General features: G+C 37.2%; 1 protein-coding gene and 2 long non-coding RNA genes across 3 annotated transcripts in view; 2 read left to right on the top strand and 1 right to left on the bottom strand.

The window, feature by feature from the left end:
* IL1RAPL1 (interleukin 1 receptor accessory protein like 1) overlaps window positions 1–23,028 on the top strand; it is a 665,062-nt gene that overhangs the window by 93,677 nt on the left and 548,357 nt on the right. The window lies entirely within an intron of this gene.
* On the bottom strand, window positions 1,876–3,784 carry LOC128803070 (uncharacterized). The gene is made up of 2 exons (XR_008435621.1): window positions 3,545–3,784; window positions 1,876–3,109 (listed from the first exon to the last, which is right to left on the bottom strand). It is a non-coding gene; the product is annotated as an uncharacterized LOC128803070 (long non-coding RNA).
* LOC128803065 (uncharacterized) lies at window positions 3,893–7,829 on the top strand. Its single transcript, XR_008435620.1, has 4 exons — window positions 3,893–4,042; window positions 4,674–4,776; window positions 7,249–7,348; window positions 7,744–7,829. It is a non-coding gene; the product is annotated as an uncharacterized LOC128803065 (long non-coding RNA).

Genomic DNA, 23,028 nt, shown 5'->3' with positions numbered 1-23,028 from the left:
ATTTACCCTGAACAAGTAAAAGCTATAACTTAAATATTGAATTTAATATAGTTAAGTATGGCAAATATATTCCCACATTAAATATTTTATAAGAAAAATGCTAACTTCCATGAGAACAGTGCATTTATAAAAATATAAATAAAAATATAAAATTCTCAGTCTTTAGTCTACCAAAATGATTTTATAATTTTTAACTAAATGCAGTCTAATGTTCTTTACCTTTCTGAGTGTATTATTTCCTCCTTTCTGGATACCCTCCCTTGTTTCTACGCAACAATCCAATTTTTTGGCGAGTTTCTATCTTCACTTTTGAGCTGTTATTGAGCTTCTCACATTGACAGTCTCTGTGATCAGAAAGTACTTCTACTAGATGCATTTCAAGATGACTGTTCTTGACAATCAAACTCCTCAAAAATCTTTAGAATATGTTCAGAACAGATGTAAATCTTTTTAGCGTATAGAAACTCAGGGGGTTTCTGGTGAATTGTATATCACTTTGATCTTTAACATCAGCAGAAGAAACAAAATAGCAAATCACTCAATTATAGTCCTTAGGGATCACAGAATCACAGAATGGGTAAGGTTGGAAGGGACCACATCTGGCTATCTGGTCTACCATCCTGATCAAGCAGGGCCATCCCAGAGCACACGACACAGGATTGCATTCAGTTGGCTCTTGAATATCTGCAGTGAGGGAGACTCCACAACCTCTCTGCCCAGTCACTGCACAGTGATGAAGTTCCTCATATTCAGGTGGAACTTCCTGTGCATCAGTTTCTGCCTGTTGCCTCTTGTCTCTTGCTTGGCACCACTGAGAAGAGCCAGTGAATAAAATTGCTGTGCTGCCCCTCAATACCAAGCAAGCATTGCATTAAAACACCCATTAAAGTGACCCTTGGGGGTCTGGGATCAAGCTTCACATGACTGTGAAGCAGAGGTTATGAGACCTTCTTGCCTCCTCCACATCCCACTGAAGGGCACATGCAAGCTGCCCTTTTCTTCCTGGTTCCTCATCATGTCCCCTGCTAAGAAGAATAAGGAAAAATGCCATTCTGTGTTTCATTCTGTCTGCACCCTGCAACATCCATTCAGAACTAAGGACTTTCTGAAAACCATGCTGGATGACTGTTGTTATCAGGAGGAGATTTGTGATCAAGTAAGGAAATTGGATTCAGATAGTAAATAAAAGTTTCATAATTCTTTATCTCTGTCCCAGTTCTTTTCAGTAAGTTCCACTTTGGTTTTCAGAGTGCCACCTTCTCAGCTTAGTGCTCTTTGTGTCCTTTTTTCTCTTCTACCTTCCTTTGCCTGCTCTGTTCCTTTCCTAGTGTCTATCTGTACCCATGGCAGGTCCAGCCAAAGGCTCTCAGCACATCATTTTTTTCCAACTCACATGCAGAAAAAAAAGGCTTGATTAAGTTATGAAGGCTGGTTGTGAAATGTCTTTGTAAGATCTTGCTCCCTTTAGGTTTCGGCCCTTTTAGAGCTTTGACTTAAAGGGCAGGAACATCTTTTCCTTGCTGGAAACTGGAATTCCAGACCATTGCAGTGTGTGCCATGGATCACAGAGGGGAATTACTGAGGCTCCGGGGGTGCTGTTTCTGCCTTGCCTCCCAAGGGAGCCATGCAGATGCAGGTGGCAAGGTCCTGAAGCTGTGTGGGCTCCTGGAGCAGACAGCAGATGTTTGTTTTCTGGACATTTTCAAGTACGCTCGCAGCTCGAAGCAGAGGGAAGAAGAAAAGGGAAGCGAGGAGCTGACAGAATCATGGCATGCTGGCAGCTGGAAGGGACCCTGTGCAGGTGTTACAGTCCCATTAGGGAGAGATGCCTCTGTCCGACTGAAGGTGCAAATGAGAGCACATGACAACAACATATGGATTTCATTTAACCTGGATTTTATTTAACAGGAAAGGGGAGGTAAAGAGATAGAAATAAATAAGAAAGAGGTCTCAGAGAGAGAGAGAGAGAGAGAGAGCAGAAGATAATCAGTTGAAACTAGATGACTTTAGGGTCCTTCCATTCATTCTGTGATTCTAGAAGATGTGTGGATGTGTTTTTAATTTGATATTATTATTTATGACTACTACTATTCCATCTTCTTCACCTTAGTCTTCTTCTTTACTACTACTACTACTCCTTTTTCTTCATCTTAGTCATTCTTATTTTTCTTACTCTTCTTATTGTTTTTCCTATTCTATTTATTATTTATTTCTACTCTTATCTCTTCTTCTAATTCTTATTCAACTTATTATTCTTATTCTTTTTCTTATTCTTCTGATTATTATTTACCACTATTATTTCTTCCTCTTGATCTTCTTCTTCTTCTTTTTTTTCTTTATTTACTACTACTACTACAATTTCTTCATCTTCTTATTCTTCTTACTCTTATTCAACTTACTATTTTTATTTTTATTCTATTTCTTCTTATTATAATGTACTACTACTATTTCTTTATCATCTTCTTATTCTTATTCCTATTCTTTTTGTTTGGTTGGTTTTTTGTTTTTTTGGGGGGGATTTTTAATTTTTTTTTTTTATTTTTTTTTCTTACTACTACTGTTTCCTAAACCCAACTTTCATAGTGATGGGAGAGTGGTTTTTGTTGCAGTCCTGCTCAGCCTGGAGGGACACATCCAGGTGAAGGCAGCCCTTGTGGCTCGCTCAGGATGCTGGGCAGGCCATTGGTGGGGCCCAGCCTGGCGCGGGCAGCGGGCATTCCTCATCCAGCTGTGGCCTCAGGGAGCAGAACAGCGCCCGCAGCGCCCGCCTGAAGCGGGATGGGCATTTCTTAGGGGGAGCTGGCGGCTCCCCGAGGGCTCCCAGCTGGGGAGCTGAGGGGCCTGGGGAGAAGCAGGGGCTGTGTGGGGCAGGGCCCTGGATCTGTGCCCTGGCTGCCTTCACCTGCTCGGCCAAAGCCGGACAAGCTGCTGCCTTGGCCGAGTCCTGGGGAGCAGCGTTGGGATCCTGCAGGAGCTGTGGTTACCTGGGGTTGACCCCAATGGTGTGGATCGTGATGAATTCCCTGTCATCCTGCAACTCCTCTTTGTTGCTGTCATCTCCGTCCTGGGACAGTTCTAGGTCTTGACTGATTTCCCCTTCGGTCAGCACCTGGTGAATGGAGTGTTCCCCTTAGGGAAGCACTTTGTCACTGTCATCTTCCTCCTGGGACAGCTCTTGGAATCCCATATCTGACTGCTGGGACAGCTCTCAGGGTCTCTCCCAAGTTGACAGATTCTTCCACTTGTGCAGTTCCTGGTCCGTGGAGGGTTCCTCCTCTCCTTCCTCCCTGGCCCAGTCCCACTCTTCCCACTTGACTGTTCGCTCCCACTGCTCTAGGAGCTCTTCCAGCCACCACCCAGAGGAGAGTTCTGGGGAGCAGCGGGGGCTGTGTGGGGCAGGGCCCTGGCTCTGTGCCCCAGCTGAGAGGGAAGGAGGTGACTGCCTTGGCACATCAGGAGCTGCTGGACACTGGCCCCCAGGCAGCTGCCCTCCGCCCCCATCCCGGCTCCCTCCATCCCCTCTCCCTCCATGGCTGGCTGTCACCTGGGGCCTCATGCACAGGCCTGGCTGCTCCGTGGCAGGAGGGGAGTTGGGGTTTGCCTCCTCTGAGAACATCTCCATCATGCTCTACTGCAGAGGCTCTCAGAGGAGCTGCTTCCTTGTGAGACAGCTGCTCTCCTGGGACTGGTCACCCCAGGGCTCTGCATCCCTTAGAGACCCCTCAAGCAGGGTGGGGGTCTGCCATGTCACAAGAACCTCTGGGAACCATAATGTCCCACATCACCAAGGGCCCTGACACAACAGGCCTGTGTCACAAAGGGCCACACCCGAAATCCCTTCTACAGCCAAATGCATTGGAACCAGCATGGAGCAGTCCTTGGATTTGGGCACTTATAGCCCCCGATGTGCCCAGAGCCCTGTGAGGCTTTGGACACAATCCCACACAAGAGCCCGAGCCCCACACTGCAGAGCCCTGGCTTTGGAGGGTGGGCTATTTGGGGCACAAGCCATGGGCCAGATGGACGCAGCCAGAGGGTTGTGGTCAGTGGCTCTTCTGGAAATGATACAACTTTTTAAATATTTAAGTCACTTTTGTCATGCGTTTGTTCGCCTTTGCCAAGGTAGGGGGTAATTGAGGGTTTTCTTCAAAAAACTTTTAACGAAGGATTTGCATTTTACTGGCTGAGGCCTGATGGCCTTCAGTCAACACAACGAAGATTACTTGACTCTGAAAGTTTAGCATTTACACATTGGGAATAGCCAGAAGATACAAAGAACATAAGTGGACATTAGCAAACATTAGTCCCTGGTACGGTTGGAGATACCTGGTTGCAAACACAGATTTGTGTCAGCAGCAAACTCGCTGAAGGCACACTCTGCCCTACTATCCAGACCAGGCAGAACAGGATGAGAATGCTGCCAAGGATAGGCAAAAAGGCAAACTTTCCTTAGGGAGAATGGAGCAGAAGAGGTATTCTTCTTCCTGCCAAAGCCCGCCAAAGAACAAGTGTCAAACTCAGAGGTTTTGTTGGTTTTCATAGAACAAGAGGTTTCCCCTTCCCTCAATGTTACAGAGTGGTGCTGTTTGCACACTAAGCAGCAGCTGCAAAGTGTTATGTGAACAGCCCCATGTCTTTTCATGTCATAGTAACCCTATTATTTTCACCTGCAGGCTTTTGGCTTTGGTTACCAATGGATCAGACTTTTTCCCCCAGAAATGAAAGATCATAGAATCTTTGTGTCCAGGAGGCTGAGGCCTACTCACCTGACTTGTGGTAAAATTACCTTCAGATACTTATATTGATATGGTCCCCTATATATTTTAAAATAACCTGAGCTTTTTTATAGCTTCTCCCAATAACTGATTCTAGCATTGTATTGCCTTTATTAAGCATAGAAAGTGCAGCAGTTAAACGACATTATTTCATGAGATACCCTAAAGCCATCAAAATTCAGACACCTTTCTGAGTCACAGTGTCATTCTTGCTGTGGGCAAGGAGATAGCAATTTGCTGCTGGCCTAATTTTTTACTAGCTCAAAGTTTCCAGTTTCTCCCCTACCTTCTCTTCCTATCTGTGTAGCTTCACTTCTCTGGCCAGGAAAAGCTCACTGATCCAAGTTTTTGACATACTGAACAAGGAATGAAGGGAGATGTTGCATTGCATTAGTGTTGAGGAAGTGCCTTATTCAGGAGCAGCTGAGCCCTTCAATTTTCATCTCTCTCCTGTAGGAGCTCTGTTGTGTTTTGACATTTATGAGTACATATTATGAGTACATATTAGAAACCAACAAACAGTAGACCATTGATGTTAAATGAGTTTTGCTGGTAGATTAGCTTTTCATGTACATTTTTCATGTGTTTACTTAATGTTTTAAGGATAATTTATAATCTTCTGATGGCACCCAGCTTTCCTTCAGTGTCTTAAAAACAAACAAACAAACAAACAAACAAAACAAACAAAAAAATTAGTGAAGCTATAGACTGCTTTAAAAAAAAAAAATTAAATACCAAATGTCAGAGGTCAGAATTTGACTTCCAGAATACTCTTTTGGACCATCAGAGAAGAGTTTTGTAATTGTTTGTTTCCCTATGTATGGTTATACACCTTTTAATTTATTTTACTGTGTTGTGCTGCACATCCCCGATGTGCTGACTGAGAACTTTTTGTAAAGTAATATAACATTTCCTGAAATATTTTGGTTCTAGGAGAGATTCTATTATATGACATCACATTTATTTCTGTTCTGTGGAGTGTATGCTTGTGCAATCTAGTCTGAAATAGGTTAGTAGATCAAAAATAACACAATGGGATAACCTGTGTGATTGATGATGGAGGGGACTGGCAGGGCAGCAGTCAAGCAGACTGCATGGTATATTTGGCATTTCTACAAAATCATTCTGTTAAATTAATAGCCACATCATTTTCAATCCCATAAAATTTGGCTCCACTTTTAAATTTATGTTATGGTTACAGGGAGGACTAATTTTCTTTTCTGATGTTTGACTTTTATAAATGTACTATAATTCAAAGCCGTGACAGTGTTGTGTTATATTACTAAGGAATGAAGTTAAGCAAAGACCTTTTAGCTGATTTCAGGTTTTACAAAATACTTTGAGACAAAATTTAGATAATAAAAGTTACATGTCACGTAGCATGTTGGAATCAGGTACTTCTTGATTTAAATATCTCAGATAGAACATGTGTCTCCACTATTTTTGAACCTTTTCTGCCATGGGAGCTCATATGGTAAAGATGCTGTCAATTACCAGCTAAAAAGTTGACTTACAGTAATTTTTAAAAATAGATGTGGCAGTCAGTTTAAATTTTGCATTCAACAGAGCAGAAAAAGAAAGTTTGAAACATGGATTTTAACTGAAATTGTAAAAACTACCCTAAACCCAACAGATGTTATAGTATTGAGCTAATTAATGCATTGAGGAAAAAAAATCTTGTTCAGCTCCATTTTTAACATGATTCAGAATTCTCTTACTTCTCTGTGGGTTATTTCCAGGATCTGGGGATATGGACTATTTTTATCCTGGAGATAAATTTCATAATTCCTAATTTTAAAAAGTTAAGCAGATAGTGTTGAAGCAGATGTTCCTTTATGAAGTTGTATTAAGCCAGCGTAACATAGTTAAGTAAAGAAGTCTTCCTATTACCTAAACACTTTATATTTTGAGAATAGAGTTAAAGATTACTTGGCATAAAGGCAGTGATCCTGTTTTTAGGTCTGAGTGTGATTAACTATTTTTTAATACATGTGGCTACCATTTATGTGAAAATGTTTGCACATGTTTTAAAATTTTGGCTTTATTTTGACAGAGAAAGTTAAAAACTGCAGAGAAACATGACTGAGGTCTCAGCAATGGTGGTTTTGCGGGAGCTCTTTATCTTTAGCATCAAGAACATAGGACCAGTTTATACACTGATATTCAGTTCCACAAAACAGAAGAGAAACTGTTGAAGAGGAGCCCTCTTTACAAGGAAACATGAGAGAGCACCTCTATGGATCTTTCGCGTTAGAGGCTTCTCAACATCCCCTAGGAAATCTAAGCCTCACTGATGCCAGTACCATACACTTCCATGTATCGTTTGAAGCACTTCCCTTCCTTCCTTTCCTCCAGTATCTAGTCAGTTCATAAAACTGTCTGATAGTCTATGAAGTAGACACATTTCTTCCATGATGTATGTGCAGAGCAGAAGACAATGGTCTTTATTCAAGCTTGTTTTTAATCTTTTCAGGAACAGTAACCCTACTAGAATTTTCTAAAGCATCTAACATCTTTCTCATTGCACTTAAGAGCCCAGAGTGGTCTGCAGATGCAACAGAGGTCTAATTAAGGTAACATTCTGCTGATGTAATATGATATATAGGGATTCATCAGGGAACCAATTGACACATTATTTTAGTCAGAAGTAAAAAAAAAAAACCTATGATTTATTCAACTTTGACACATTCTGTCACATCCTCTGTAGAAACCTATTCAGTTGTTGAATGCAGGGCACCACCACTCTAGTTTCCATTAATTTATTGTGAATCTTATTTAATTCTTTAAAATTCTCTTTAGCCAATTTAGCTTCATCACAAGAGCAATGTTCATCTAAATCAGTCCTGTGGGGATGATTTTTTACAGTTAATTAGGCATTCATTAGCTATTAGCCCATAAAATGCAGGATGTTTCTTGGTTTAACTGTTAATCAATAGATTAACCCTGTTCTTCCTGTTTAATTTTGTAGACACGGAAAAATTAATGGAAATATCCTTTCAGTCCTCTTGGAAAAATACCTAAGTTCTAAAATAAATGCTGAAGAGATATGATAAGTATTTTTTTCACTGATGTAAAAATAAGTATACAAAAAATCAAAGAATTGTGATTTCTTTACATTTTTTTTTTCCCTTGACTATGCTGACATTATGGAAATTGAGTTTTACTTTATGTGATGTCTGGTTCTACAAGCTATGGCATTTGATTCCATATTCTGGAATGAGTCAGTATTACCATACTCTTTCACATAGGCACATTCCCTTAAAATAATGGAACACCTTTTCAGCTACACAGATTACTTATATTTCTAAATATACTTGAGTAAGTTTCAATAATTTTAGCTCTTATTTCTGGCAATTTTTGATTTCCAATGTTTTCTTTTCATTCAACACATGGAGATTTTTCATGTTTATTATGCTATAATGGAAACCAAACTTAGCCTTCCGATTTCTGCTCTGCTTGGAGCTTGAGAGAATTGAAAAGAAAAATAAATCAAGCTTGTTTTAAATGACCAGTCTAGTGTAGATTGATTCTTCTCATTTGAACCAATTTAGCATGGTCTTTCTGACTCTCAGAGAATTATTATCTCCTGATTACTTGTGAGTCAGACCCTCAGACAAAGGTCTGACATGGCAATGCTAATCAGAAACGAAATTGTTATATTATGTATTTTAATAAGTGCTAGAGACAAGTCAATGGAAATTACTGTGATACAGTGATTCAGTGAAAAAAATAGTCTCACCAGAATCCATTGAGTTTTTTAATGAATTAGAATGGCTTGCAATCCAATGGTGTTCAAGCAGCTGTAATTTCAGCATTCTGTAGGGCATTTCAGGGGTGTATCTGAGAGTCACAGGAACAAATGATACAAGACATAGAATAGTGAAATGGAATATACATATTTTTCATTTAATTTGACAATTTACACCAAATTCAGTAAACTACTTCTTTTTTCTTTTAAAGGGCTTTTGATATGAGCATTGAGGTGTTCATAAACATTTACAAAAGTGACATTTCAGTGTCATTTTTGTCCACACATTAACAATAAAAGTAATCTGTGTATCTGTTAGAGTAGTTAGGAAAAAAAAAGGAAAATTCTGTAAAGGATACTTTAATATAAATACTTCCTTTATCTTCAAGCAAAGAAGTCTTGCAGTGTGATGTTTGTTGCTTCCAACAGATTTAAGTAATGTAAGATCCCTGTGTAACTCTAGAAACAAAACAATTCTTAGCTCTTTAGCTGTTCATGTTGTAGTGAAATAAGAGATGCTACAGGAAATACAAATAACTTTCTTTTTTTTAAAATTAGGACTACTCCTTTTTAAAAAGTCTTTCAAAGCTAATAGAAATTGGAAAATGGAATACACGTTATTCATTAAGGCAAAGACTAATTCAAATTTAAAGGAAGAATAAATCACATTGTGCTCCATTTTTTTATTCATTTAGTTTCTTTTTCTGAGGTTGTTATGTGTTAAGATTATTTATCTTATTTCAAAGTTCCTCTTCTAGAAATGCAGTTAGTCACACAACAGGTACTATGTAAGCTGTTCATTAATGTGTGCATCAGACTTAATTTCTTTCTGTGATAATTAATTCTTATTTAGGTCTTCACAATTGAATCTTCATAACAATTGCAGTAAATCCAAGTTGCTCTATACCTGTTAACATGAAAGGTGCTGAAGTCACCTGAGAGAAGCAGAAGAGTTTGCAGAATTTAAAGAATCTGAGGACAAATCAAGACTCTTTGTTTCTGGAACTTTTTTTTAATGCTTTTAGAGATCAGTGAAGTTGAGCTTGTCACTTCTATTTGTCTAAATGAAGGATTGTTTCACAGGAATGCTTCCTCTAGAGGATTAAATTAGAAAAAAATAAAATTTAAGGGGAACAGAATTCCTAGTTTTTTTCAACATTACTGTTTTCACAGGGAATTCCTAGAAACAAATAAAGCAATGCTGTACATGTAAAAGAGCATATTAATAATTTTGTGTCAAAATAATACTTCATTTTAGAATTAGGATTTCTTATTTTCTTGCCTACAAATATAAAACTTTGCAATAGTAGTAGGGCAATTCAGGACTTGGCTGAATATGTTTGAATGGAAACATGTCTTTGGTTTTGTCAGCAAAGAGTGTTCATATTTCAAAACCAAATTTCTCTTTTTGTCTCTGTGAAAATGAAAGCATTTGAGAAAAGGAAGGAAACTGAACATTAGAGTAAATACAGTTTAAAATGAACCTTATACATGACCTGGAGGTGCCATTTATCCAGTACAAAGCTAGCAGGACTGAGTTTCAGGTTTATCTTTTTAATGATAAAGATCATGGGAAGGGAAGGGAAGGGAAGGGAAGGGAAGGGAAGGGAAGGGAAGGGAAGGGAAGGGAAGGGAAGGGAAGGGAAGGGAAGGGAAGGGAAGGGAAGGGAAGGGAAGGGAAGGGAAGGTGTATTAGAGGCTGAAGGATTTCTATTAAGGTAGAGAAGATTTAGTGAGCCAGAAAAAAATACACACATACATGAATACTGAGGATAAAAACCCCACAAGAGATTGTATGTCTTGTATGAAAGTCATTAAAAGTAGTCACTAAATGAGGATATATTAGTTATCTATCTTCTCTTGTCTTTCAGACTGTGAAACAAAACACTAGAATGGGTTTACATGAATATCTCTGATAACTGTAAAACAAAATTAGATTATTTGGGCTCTGAATGCATAATTAATTTTTTGCTTAATTTAATTGATTTATTGTGTTTTTGAGATTAATTTTTGGTAGATGGTGGTGCTCTCAGGTTTAGGGTAAAATTAAAGGGTAAAATTATCAGAAAGAAAAACTGGAATTTGGATTGTTCTGATTTCCAAATTCTATTCTAGCTGTTTAAATTAAAAACATGTCAGTCTTTGCTTATTACAAAATGTATCACAATTTTCCTTACAAAATTTTGAAATAGATGCAGAATGCATTTTTTATATTTCACAAAATCCCTCCTCTTCTGTTCCATTGCTTTGATCAAGGGCGCACTGTGGTCTCAATCTTGGTTTTCCTGGTTATATCACACTAGTGTACCTGCACTTTTCAAGAGGCTGGTAAGATAAAACTGTGGAAAATTAACTGGAGGATAATCTTTTATTTTTGTTTTTCAACGTGCTGTATCAATTTTCATCAGGTAAAGCACAGAATGCAATTATAGCAAAGATAGATATTTCACAAAGTATCCTCAAACTCCTGAGGAACTGCTGGAGGTGCTGCAATAAAAATATTTATACTCTGCATTTATATTAGACCCTAGTTTTCTGAGATTTATGATTATCAGTAATCAGGAAATAATTTCCTGTAAAAAAGCGAGACTTGGGCTTTTTTTCCAGCTTTAGAACAAGTAGAACAATAGTGTGAAGTCTGGTTACCAGGGAGTCTTTATGGATCTCAGCACTTCACATGAGAGAGGAGAAAGTACAATGCAAACAACTTGTGGCACTAATGTTTGTTTTGTAGATTTTTGGGGGCAGGTAAAAAGATTCTTTTCATTAGGATCCCAGACCACTCCAAAATTATGCAGAATATTTTCAGATGGGTAATATGATATTCTTTAGCTGAATCTCAAGAAAAAAATATTCTTTTAACTTACAGTGTTGACTATATGGATGTTATCCATAGTGTTGTTGTGTAAGTTACTTGGTATACACTTTTCTGAGAGTGGAAATATTTCAGATATTTCTAGTTATATTCAATGGAAATAAAAATTAAAAGTTGTTGTTTTATAATGTTTTAAAATATTTTATTCTTTTATGCTTAATGAATAGTGATTTAAATGTTTAAATTTAAAATGTTAGGTAAGTTAAATAATTTAAAATGTTAGGTAACTTGAAGGCAAGGGAAACTAAGAGAATATTTCTTGTAATAATTGAAATTCATATTCTCTTTAGCAGCATCTCAAATGATATGTAGCCAATTTGGTGTTGCTACATGATCCTCATAACCTCTCCTGAGGTTTAAAGAATATATCTTAGGAGTTTTGCACTGCAAACCCTCACTAATGTAAAAGGCTCTTTGTTCTGCCAGGAAACAGACAATGCATTTTACCTCAGTTGGAAAATTAATAGCTCAGCAAGATTTGCTTTAAGAAGGCCAAGTATTGCCTAAGATTGTGCCTCTCATTCTATGAATACATTTTTCTGTGGATTGAAAATCATTCCTATATATGGCCTGATACCCTGAGCTAGTTTATAAATAAAGTTACAGCCAATACTTGTTGAAATCCAGAGTTTTAAATACAGTCAGTTCAGTCAGGAGATAAACAAGTTTGTCCAGAAATACTTCAGGACTATATCACAGCATCTTTTTGTAACGAAAATTATTCTAGTAAAAACTGAATCTTATACATGATAACATAATGCAATTTTTAACACTTACTTTTGAATTTTGTCAGGATCAGCATCAGAATCAGTTTTTAAACTACTCATTGAGACTGAATTCAGAATTTGGCAGTCTCTAAGTAGCTTGGATTGTGTGAGATCTGTGCAGTAGTAAATTAACCTTTCCTGTCCTTTCAGATTTTGCCACTACAATATAAAATTGACTGCCCACATGCAATTAATAAATAAAGACTGTTTACTTATATTTTAAGAGCTCTGTTTCAGAATTTAATGTGTAGTAGGAGCAGACTCAATAAGGCATGCGTGACCTAATTAAATTATTCAAACATTTGTTAAAATCAAAGGATATGAAGATGTCTTCATCTTTTTTCATCATTTCCCTGAAATCTGGAAAAAAAAATCCCATCACTTTACATTTACTGGCAAGGTCTTTGAAAAACATTTTATATTATGCCCTAGTTATACATGCATTTAATTAAATCTACCTGTCAGCAGTATTGAGAAGGCTTACTTATTGATAAGTGCAGCTAGGATAAAGTTAGAAAAGTGATTACAATACAGACTCTATCATCTCCTACTACGATTATTAAATCAAGTTAATATTTTAGCTTATTTTCTCTCTTTTTTTCCTAGTTTAAATAAAAGTAACTTGCTTAATCACTGTTTGTCAGACACAGTAATTAACGTTTCATTAAGCACTAATAAATCCAGTAATGACCATGGGGTGGTTTCTTTTTTCAAATGTGAAAAAAAATATTCTTGTGGTGTTACCTTTTCACGTCTTTTCATTCTAATTAGAGTGCTGTCATCTTTCATGACAATCAAAATACATTTACTGATTTTTTTTTCATCTAATAGAGCAGAGGCAACAGATTCAGACCAACTTGGAAGTCCTGAATTGATACTTTAATTTTAATAATAAATTTCTAAATGGAATAATTTAAGAATAGCCTGCTCTGGATAACTGTGTGAAATGCAGTAATCACTATGAGACAAGGCAAAATTTTGTAGTAAAATATTTGTTTTAATAAAATCTATTAAATTAAAGCCTGAAGGGCAATATTGCATTATCTGATCTTTTATGGTGCAAACTGTAAAATTCCATGTAGTCACTTTTTGTACTTAGTTGAGTACTTGCATAAAGAGAATGTATTTTTCAGAATTATAACTACTGTTTTTTCACCTTCTGGTTCTGAAGTTTCAGATTTCAATGTTTAAGCTTAGACAAGTAGATGTTCAGGTTTTTTGGTTTTTTTTTTTGCTTGCTTTTGTAGTTCCTTTTTTTTTAAGGAAAGAAAAAAGACAAAAGTATTATATCTTACAATTGCTGAGCTTTGAGGTAAAGAAAAAAGAATGAACTGATGAACCAAGGGACGAAGAAAGTATAGTCTTTATCTTCTAATGCTCCACTAACAAGTTAAAAAGGAATAAAATAATTTAGAAAGTCACAGCACATGAAAACAAAAAGGAGTTTCAGTTTGGTTTATTTTCATGAGAGGACACATCTGCAGATCTTGGTACAGTCTTTTGTAAATAGTAGCAGAAAGTTAAAGTACATTATGTTGCTTCTTTATGAATACTTTAGTCAGTAAGCTTTTCAACTAATAAGCTGCTGGTTTTTCACATTTAAAAAATAAAAGCATTGTATTTTAAATTGGAATATGTCTATATATAGGTCAATATATGAGGATTTGATTTATTGTAGAGCTGTTAATGGGTCTATTTAGGCACTTCTATCTTTTTGCCGTATTTTTCTTATAAGAAAAAAACTCCAGTTTTCCTCTAAGTTCAATAGGGTTTACATATTTGTCACTTAAGAAATCTAAAAACCCTTCCCTACTTCTAGTTCTTTACTATCACATTGTAACCAGTGTCCAGTTCTACCTGCTACATCCACAACTCCAAACCAACTCCTTTCATTATGAAATCAATTAAAGCAATATACTCAGCAGCTTCTCAAATCCAATTTTTTTTAGCAGTAGTAGTTACTTTTTTCAAAAATAGAAAGGGTCAAAATATGTTCTAAACACACATGTAGGATTGCATTTTAGTCTAATTATTTTTACTTATAAAATCTCCAAAGCATGTAGTTGGGACCAAGACACTGCTTTAGTGGTACAAGTTTAATTACTTAAAGGTAAACTCTGCCTTTCTTTGTATTTTCTGTTGGTGTGAACATAGCTTTAGAGAACAGTGTGTGATGCTATTATGCACTGAAATAATTATATCAATAGAGTTTAACCAATTTAATTTAGCTAAGGAGCTGAAATTTACTGTTTTTAAATCCCCCAAATTCACTGGTGATTCACAAACCCTTACCATATGAAAGACAAAGAGAATTGTTTAACTTCTCTGCAATTACTCAAGGCAGTTCTGTAAACATTATAATCCAGCTGATTTGGATGGACTGTCAGAATGTACCTGTGTGTGTCAGGATGTGAGAAATCACATTTGGAGCCAAATCACCTACATATATGCTTGTACCACCAAAGAAGGAGCTGTTACAGAAAACAAGTAACTTGCAACATTTCCCAAAAACTACTGAGCTTTCTGCAGCAGTCACTTTTGCATCAGTTCTCATTCTCTTCAGCAAGACTAAATGACTTATCTCTCACTCCAATTAGGCAACATTGTATTAGTATGTTTCATATTTAAATTCCAGACTGTGCTTTCCTCCAAGACTTGTGTTTTGAGAGAAGTGCTGAGAATAGATGGAGTATCCTTTACCTGGGTCTTTCCCACCGTGTGATTGTACTTCTGGTAGTGCTTGAAATTGCGGGATATCCTCCATGCTCCCCTTCTGAGGCTCTCAAAACTTTTAAAATCTGCCATGTGATGATATTTTGTGTTGAGTTAAATTAGATAATGTAATTCAGCTTGTTTAATTTATGTACTCTTTTTCATGAAACATGCATTACTTCACTCACAAAGGTTGTAATGAATTATTTTTATTATAGCTTCTTGAAGTAACAAGCTGTGAGTGTAACTGAGGTGCCATAAGAGGACAAAGTAAATAAACAGTAGTTTTTGTGAAAGAATACAGACTGAATTTTGTTCAGAACTCACTTCTACAAATAATTCATATGGTTAAAAACTGATATTTTTTCTGTCTTTAGTATATGCTGCAATTGTGGTCTTTGATAATAATTGTTCTTTTTTTTTGTAAAACAGAACAACTCAGATTATTACGGTGTTTCAATCAACCCAGAAAGCATAAAATATGCTGCCTTAATTATGCTCTGTTTTTGTGTTTGGTGGTTTTTCTTTTTTTAGTTTGTTTTTTGCTATTTGTTTGATAGAAGATGACAAAATTATAAGCCCTATGTTCAGCAGAAGTGGTCCTACTCAAAAGTTGCACAAGGTGAAAGCTTTTCTATGAGGAAATTATATTAATGATAGTTTGACTCATTTTATTCCTACTATGCCTGAGATTTAACTGCTCAATAAACTGTACATTTATTGTACTCATAAAGGTATTTGAGGGTTGCCTGGGCCAAATGATGGTGTTGTTACTCAAAAACCTTTGGGTTATTATGGATGTTTTGCAGCATGTTTTGTGAAAATTTTCATCTAAAAATTTGCTAGTGCCATAAGGAGGAATAAACTCTGAATGTTTCAAGAAGTCCTGGGAATTTAAGAGCCTACCTAACTCAGTACCAAATGCATATATACTGACATTCTTTGTGAACATATTGCTATAAGTATGTTTTTAAATTATATTTTATTTTTTCAATTTTTGCTTAGACTCCTCAAAACTAAACTTTATTTCCTACTTTTCCTGCCATGAGGATTAGGTGGGTTAGGTCAATGAGAAGTGGCTCTCTGTGAATACAGCTCAGTGACTGGAAGGATTAACAATATTAACAATCATTTTGAGGACATTTTAAGTAGTTTATGTAAAATTGTAGAGCTGAATTAACCTGTGCCTTCAACAGATTTACCATAGCCAAAAAGAGTTGTTTATCATATGTTATAAACATTTTTTTTTCCTAAAGCCTTAATATTATTTTTTGCTAAGGAAAGATGTTTGATGTATTTTTTAAATAGAAATCAAAGATTTATTGTTTCATTTTTTATTTATTATAAGTCTCAGTTAATAGAATTACACATTTATGAAGATAGTATAATTTGATAATCAAATGACCTCGTAAAAATTTCTTACTCTCCCATAGGTCCTATTAACAAACTCAGTGCTTAGTTCACTTACCAACTTGCCTCCCTTTCCTTTTCTTGTGTTAAATGAAGTGTCTATACTTGAAGTAGTGCTGCTGTTTAATTTAAACTGAGGTGTAATTTATTTTTCCTTCATGCTGAAGGAGCCTCAATATGGCAGGATTTTCCTAAGTAAAATTTTGTTGTGTATCAGTGTAATTCCGTATCCCACATGAAAATACCTGTGCTTCCATAAAGCAGTATTTAGTAAAATGAATAAATCCCTAGGAAGTGTAACTGGCAAAGGCAAAGCAATGAAACATTTTAGTGTAGAAAGCCATAGCAGAGATGGACACACAACTGTATTTGTTTTGAGCTTCTCCTTGTGCTGAGCTGATGAAAGAATGCTTTGCCAAAAGCCTGTGCTGCCTGATTTCCATGCTGCTTGATTTTCCATGCTGCCCGAGTCTCTTCTTTGCTCCCTCATTCACACATTAAATGGCAGAGCCAGGGCAGTGGGGGCACTGGGATGACAGAGTACCCCAGGCAGGAGCCAGAGGTGTTGGCCCTGGAGCTGGAGGCCCAAACAGAGCAGGGACCCCATCATCTCAGAGAGGACACAAATAAGAGCTTCTGAAACACACAAACAAAAACCAAATAGAAGTCACTGACAAATAAAATAAAAGGAAGTAATCAAAACTTTGCAGCCTGAAGCAAATAAATTATTCTGGCGATTACCTGTACATACTACCATCTGATTTTATATATATAACTTTTTTCCCCGTATATTTAAGTATTTGATCTTGATTCATGAAGGTGAAACTTGCTGTAGGTTGACATACTTAAAATTCTAACATTAAAGTATCTTGTACAAGAGTGTTCTAGAGAAATAAAAAGCGCCTCCATGCATATTAAATGCCTTGCAGGAATTTCAGGCTTAGGGTTTTTTTTGTCTAGGTAGGCAGCGTATAAATTTAAATATTATTTTGAGTAATAACAGGGAGCAAGAACAATCATAAGTTTTAACAAAAGGCATGAATATGCTCCATATGGCCTATCTAGAAAAAAATAAACATATTATGGGCAAGTATTTTATTATAAATATTGGTTTCACCCAGCAACCATTTTTTCAAAAAGTATTTTTAACTTAGTGTTTGCATTGTAGTTTTACAACAAAAATCACTCAGGTTACTAAAGTGGGGGTTTTAGAAATATTTTCATCTTGTATCAATAGTCATATCAAATATAACTGTTGGATAATTTAATAGAAAAGGTTGTTTATAGATTCTGTCTTATATAGATTTTTCTGCTTTTCAGTATATTGTTCCTTAATAGCACATTGCTGCAATCATCTATTGAGCTCTTTCGTGTCATAGAGGAATCCTGTGGGATTTGAGCCAGTTCAGGAGAACAATGACAAATGGTGCACTGACTGTGAAAAGCTCCTGGGTAAAATATGAGTTTCATGTCATCTAGTTTAATAACTCTTTAGTTAAACATGTCAGGTATTCTCTCGACCTTTCACAACCTAATTTTGTACATTATATGATGATGTAACAAGATAAAAATTGAGACATCGTCTTAGCAGCAGAACTTTCAGATAAAGTCTTTTAAGAAAAGCCTGAAACAAATAACTTTCTTCTAGAAATGCTACTGTGAAGGTAACAAATACAAGCACATACGTTATTTTAGATGGATTAAAGAGAATCCAGGAATCTCAATGTAACCCTCACATGAGTGTGGTGAAGGCAATTCAGAATGAGCATAGCCATTACTAGAGGCTGCCAGAAAGTATGCAAAAAGGGTGGAATATTTTAAAACTTTCTTCTGGTTCCCTAGTTTTTAGCCCCTTCTCTTGTAGTGGAGATGCTGTATCACTTGTGGATGTTTCCTATTATTTAGTATTTCTATTAATATGTGTGTACATTTGTAATTATTAGTATTAGTTGGCATCTAAGTACATAGGCTGAATAATTCACTGCTGTAAACACTGTGTATACAAATGCATATCTGAATTTATTAGCAGGGAAATGAATAATTTAAAAGATACAATGTGGAAAAAAATTGGCAAACTTCTGAAGCTGTATGTGAAACTGGAGAAATACTAAGATAGGGAGAAGGATGAACTGAAATTTACCTAGTATGGCATAGAAGTGACTCATAGTTCTGCACATACTATTTTTATACCTCCTGATATTAAAAGTGACAAGAATGTTCTCCTGAGAAAATTCTCATCTTAAACAAAATAAACAACTTCATTGTCAGCCACTTACCAAAAGAGTTGTTAGGGATAGGTTTTCATTTTCTGACATTCTTGCTGTCACCCTTTGGTCGTTGCTAGAGGAGGGCCAAGATAATTAGAGATGGAGAACCTCTCCTGTGAGGAAAGGCTGAGAGAATTGGAATTATTCAGCTTGGAGAAGGCTTCAGGGAGACCTAATTGTGGCCTTCCAGTACCTGAAGGGAGACTACAGGAAACATGGAGAGAGACTTTTTACAAGAGCGTGTAGTGACAGGACAAGGGGGAATGGCTTCAAACTGGAGCAGAGTAGGTTTAGATGAACTGTTGGGAAGAAATTCTTTGCTGTAGGTGTGCTGAGGCACTGGCACAGACTGCCCAGAGAAGCTGTGGGTGTCTCATCCCTGGAAATGTTCAAGGCCAGGTTGGATGGGACTCTGAGCAACCTTGTCTAGTGAGCAGTACCCCTGTCCACAGCAGGGGGTTTGGAACTAGATGATCTCATGGGTCTTTCCTACCCAAGCCACTCTTAACATTCTATGATTCTGTGAACCAGCCCTGCAGACTTGAGAGTGACAATTTGTTGCAATAATTGTTGGAATGGAATGAGGAAATCAGTATCTGAGAACCAGCCTGGGATGTAAGGAGACTTGGAGCTGACTGCCTCCTCCTTTTGCTAGGCTGCTTGTGTGAATTGTGGCATATCTGGCAATCTAAATGCCGTTTTTCAAAGCTGTTTAAACACCTCAAGCTAGTTGTAATTAGTCATGGTAAAATATCTTTTAGAAGAATGTGTTGTTAATTTCCATTTTTCCCATGGGTGTTGTGATATTAGGGATAATGGTGCTCCGTGAAGAAAAGTAAGTTTCAGTGTTTAAAGTGGTGAACCAAAAGGTCAGACCTTTCTTATTTATATACAGTTAAGAGCTTATTTTCTTTTGGTGTTAGTGGTGGAACAGTTTTTCAGAGTTGTACTCAGGTGCCTAAATATGAGTGTGTAGCACTGTTTAAGATGCCGTGAGGAATCCAGCTTGGCCTCTAGCTGCCCATGCAGAGCCTTCCTTCACTCCAGCATCACCTCTGCCAACCACATTCAAGTGAGAAATTTTGAGTGTCTAAATGTGTGAGATTCTGCCTAACCATCTGGAATGATATACTGAAGAAAAAAAATGTTTGAAACAAGAGGATAAGTCCAATATTTTCTGTATTATATTGTATTAAAATTTTAACTAGTCTCCAAGTATCAAATACATCTGGTAGGAAGGTTACCATTGTATTTATATAAGGAGCTGGCATATGTGTGTGTCTGTGTGTGTGTAAATTTATTTTTATATTTGTGTATGTGTGTAAATTTTTCAGAGTTTAGGATTATGTAATGATTTGTTTGTAAGAGAGTAGTTTATATTTTTTTTTTTCTGAAATATTCCTCTTTTTAATGCAGAAAATATAACTTGTAGATTGATTCATTATTTTGTTGTATAGCAAACACATTATAATGGCCATCAGTCATACTACCCTGAGGGAGATTTTACAAGTTCCCTAGAGAATTCAATGTTTCTTCTGCCTTATTCTTTTGTCCCTGATGCCACAGCAAAAGCTGGGGTGGGTTTGGTGATGTAAGGCTGCTAGTGACAAAGAAGATTCTGCCCCACCTGACAGCTCTGGTATCAGCCCTGGCCATTATATGTCCATGCAGAGAGTCATATAGGGTGACAAATCTGACAGAAGGGAAATGTCCAAAATGAGCTAAAGGTGGGAATAAATGGACAAGGACTGGGAATAAGGATAAGAAAGATTGCAGGTTGATAATATCAAGCCATTTGTAAAACTTTGTCTCAAAATACTGAGAAACAAAAGGTATCTTCTTAGTACCAATCATACTTTAGTAAAACAGCATTTCTACCTGTAACTTCACAGACTAACATCACTGTACTTTTCTGTTGTCTGAAAGCTTGCATCTTTGGTTAAATGATGTGAGACATAAGGCTAGAACAAGGCACATCTCAAAAATGTGCTTCTACAAATCAGAATGAAGAGTATGTACTTCATTCTAATTATTTCTATATGTTACAAGTGAAACCAGAAATTAATCTAAGTACAGATAGAATGTTTGAAACTCAGGCTGTATTTCCAATAGGACTTTTTTGTAGCACAAAAATGAATACTTGGGAGATGTAACAGTTCTGATATTTTCCATTTTATAAAAAATCTTGATGCAACTAATAAAAAAGGAAAAATATTTGGCCTTTCATCTTTCATGCTACTCATGAGAAAGTCCAGAGGAGGGCTACCAAGATGACTAGAAAAATGGAGCACCTCTCCTGTGAGGAAGGGTTGAGAATAGTTAGGCTTGTTCAGCCTGGAGAAGAGAAGGCTTTGGGGTGACTTTAGAGCACCTTCCAGTACCTGAAAGGAGCTTACAAGAAAGATGGAGAGAGACTTTTTACAAGGGAAAGTAGTCACAAGACAAGGGATAATAGCTTGAAATGAAAGAGGGTAGGTTTAGATTAAATATTAGGGAGAAATTTTTTACTGTGAGGGTTGTGAGGCAGTGGAAGAGGTTGCCAGAGAAGTTTTGAATGCTGTGTCCCTGGAATCATTCAAGGCTGGGTTGGATGGAACTTTGAGCAACCTGATTTAATAAAAGGTGCCCCTGTTCATGGCAGGGTCTTTGTATCTATATGGTCTTTAAGGTCCCTTCCAACCCAAACTGTTCTATAATCCTGTGAATCTATGATTCTGTGTAAGGAACTGTGGTGGTTGACCCTGGCTGAATGGCAGACACCCACCAAAGCTACTCTGTCCCTCCGTACCTCAGCTGGACTGGGGAGGGAAAATGTAACAAAGGGCTTGTGAGTCAACATAAAAACACTGAGATCACTCACCAGTTGCCATCACAGGCAGAACAGCCTCAGGACTTGCAGTAATTCATCCCACCTTGTCTGTGCCACTCCTGCCTCTGCAGAGGGAGGACTCCTCCCACTCTTGACCTGCTCATGTGCAGGGTCTTTCCTGCAGGAGTCCGTTCTCCATTTCTCCAACAGAGTTCTTCCCACAGGCTGCAGCTCTGCACAAACTGCTCCAGGGTGGGTCTCCCTTGGGTCACAAGTCCTATCAGGAAACCTGGTCCACTGTGAGCTCCTCACTCCACAGGGACACAGGTCCTCCCTGGAGCCTGCTTCAGTGTGGACTTCCCCCGAGTCACAGTCTCCTTCAGGCACAACTGCCTGCTGCAGTGTGGGGTCATCCAGGGACTGCAGTTGCATCTCTGCTTCGCTGTGGGCCCCCATGGGCTGCAGGGGCACAGCTGTCTCACCCTGCTCTTCACCACGGGCTGCAGGGGAATCTCTGCTCTGATGCCTAGAGCACCTCCTGGCTCTCCTTCTGCACTGACATTGGTGTCTGCAGGGCTGCTGCTACCACATTCCCACACTCCTCTCTTCAGCTGCTGTTGCAGCTTGGCTTTTTCCCCTCTTCTTTGACGCCTTATCCCAGAGGCACTAACACCATTGCTGTGGGCTTTGTCTCGCCCTGTAGCAGGTCATCTTGGGGCCGGTTTCTCTCTTGGACAGCTTCTGGCAGCCTCTCAGAGAAGCCACTACTGCAGTCCTCCCACTACCAAACCTTACCATTCAAACCCAATCCAGCAGTCTCTGCAGAGCCTGTGACAAAACCATTTTGTGGTTCTTGTGGTTGTACAGTACTCTTAAATCAGAATGTATTTCCCAATTATTTACTTAATGGTAATTTAAGTGTGTTTCTCTTGAATAATTTCCACTAAAAGTCTACAGACCTGTCATTTACTCTAATATTCACTTTTAGCCTTTTCATCCATAGATATACCCACCTCATCAAGACATTATCCAACTACATTATTCTAAATTTGTGTATATTTTTGATTCCCTTAGTTAACTTTTGTTATATATGAAACACAGGAAGGAAGACAATATTTTCACCTAAGACCTATGGTCTTTGAAAAAATTATTCAGAAAAATATTTCTTTATTACTTTTCTGTATGGATTTAAAGTTCAAATTCAACACCTTGAATTTAAAACAGAAATACACACTACACTGACATTCTTAAAAGTAATGTTGTAGGAAGGATGAAAGATGTAAAGGTCTTTGAAAATATTAAGTGCTACAGAAGAGTACTATTGGGAAGGAGAACAAGTAGACATTAAAGAATAATCCATTGCCCTCTCCTACTGGTATAATTTAATCTATTTTATTAATATTTGGATTTAAATCTTCATAATCAGATGAGAAATATGTAAGTAAATATCTGCACAAGTTTAGATCCATGTAACTTACTGGGAAAAGAAATAATATCAGGTGCATGAATTTCTGCATCCTCTGGTCTCTCCTTGCAAATTCCATTACAAAAAGCAATTATTGGTTTTATATACATTAACTATGTATTTGAGACACAATAATTACCAAATCTTGGGTATCTTTGTTTAAAAATTGGTACATAAATAACCAAATTACATGTAATTGA

This window comes from Vidua macroura, chromosome 2, assembly GCF_024509145.1.
Source record: "Vidua macroura isolate BioBank_ID:100142 chromosome 2, ASM2450914v1, whole genome shotgun sequence".
NCBI classification, from domain to species: domain Eukaryota; kingdom Metazoa; phylum Chordata; class Aves; order Passeriformes; family Viduidae; genus Vidua; species Vidua macroura.
Note: the sequence above shows the minus strand (reverse complement) of the source record. Positions and strands in the feature narration are given on the sequence as shown.